We start from the raw sequence: 1,508 nt of genomic DNA, 5'->3' as shown, positions 1-1,508 counted from the left end.
AAAATGTTAACACTTGGTTGGATGATGGACCAGCATAAGTACTACTTGACTAATCAGACTGACTTGGACAGTCCAGTCATCAAAACTCGAGCTTAGTCCAGATCAGTACACGGATCAGTCCACGGGAAGGGCCAGCATGCTGATCTGTGTGGTCAGCATGCTGATATGAGTTCAGTACACGGATCAGTAACACGGACAGTCCACGGGAAGGCAGCATGCGGATATGTGTGGTCAGCATGTGCTGATGCTATGAGTTCAGTACCGGATCAGTACACGGAGGACGACAGTACACGGGAAGGGCCAGCATGCTGATCTGTGTGGCCAGCATGCGGATATGAGTTCAGTACACGGATCAGTACACGGATCAGCCACACGGACAGTCTGTGTGTGCTAACGGACAGGCACGGACGTCCTGCGTGTGCTGACGGACGCCCTGTGTGTGCTGACGGACGGCCACGGACGTCCTCTGTGTACTGACGGACGTCCTGCGTGTGCTGACGGACGGCCACGGACGTCCTCTGGTGTACTGACGGACGGCCACGGACGTCCTTTGTGTGCTGACGGACGTCCTGTGGTGTACTGACGGTCGTCCTGCGTGTGCTGACGGGACAACGGACACACACGGACAGCCACGGACGTCCTGCGTGTGCTGACGGACGTCCTGCGTGTGCTGACGGACGTCCTGTGTGTGCTGACGGACGTCCTGTGGCACTGACGGACACACGGACACACACGGACAGCCACGGACGTCCTGCGTGTGCTGACGGACGTCCTGCGTGTGCTGACGAACGTCCTGTGTGTGCTGACGGACGTCTGTGTGCAACTGACGGACACACGGACACACACGGACAGCCACGGGAAGGGCCAGCGTGTGCTGACGGACGTCCTGCGTGTGCTGACGGACGTCCTGCGTGTGCTGACGGACGTCCTGTGTGCACTGACGGACACACGGACACACACGGACAGCCACGGACGTCCTGCGTGTGCTGACGGACGTCCTGTGTGTGCTGACGGACGTCCTGTGTGCACTGACGGACACACGGACACACACGGACAGCCACGGGAAGGGCCAGCGTGTGCTGACGGACGTCCTGCGTGTGCTGACGGACGTCCTGCGTGTGCTGACGGACGCCCTGTGTGCACTGACGGACACACGGACACACACGGACAGCCACGGACGTCCTGCGTGTGCTGACGGACGTCCTGTGTGCACTGACGGACACACGGACACACACGGACGTGGGCCAAAATCACCACGGACAGCCAAAATCACCCGAGAAGCCAAAAATGCAAAAATTAATATTTTGAAGAAGAAAGTTTTCTGAAAGGAAACATCAAAAATATGTCAACAAAGAGTTTAGGATGTCAAGTGTTGATCAAAAGTTGCTGTAGACATCCGTATAGACCACGAAACTCCGACCTTTGTAGCATGCAAAAGACATGGTTAGAAGCAAAAGAAATTTATGAAAATTTACCAGAAAATAGCTTTAACCATCCTTATGAAGCAT

The sequence above is a fragment of the Brassica napus genome, unplaced genomic scaffold (genome assembly GCF_020379485.1).
Source record: "Brassica napus cultivar Da-Ae unplaced genomic scaffold, Da-Ae ScsIHWf_320;HRSCAF=511, whole genome shotgun sequence".
Lineage (NCBI taxonomy): Eukaryota > Viridiplantae > Streptophyta > Magnoliopsida > Brassicales > Brassicaceae > Brassica > Brassica napus.
The sequence above is the reverse complement of the archived record's forward strand: the minus strand, read 5'-3'. Positions refer to the sequence as shown.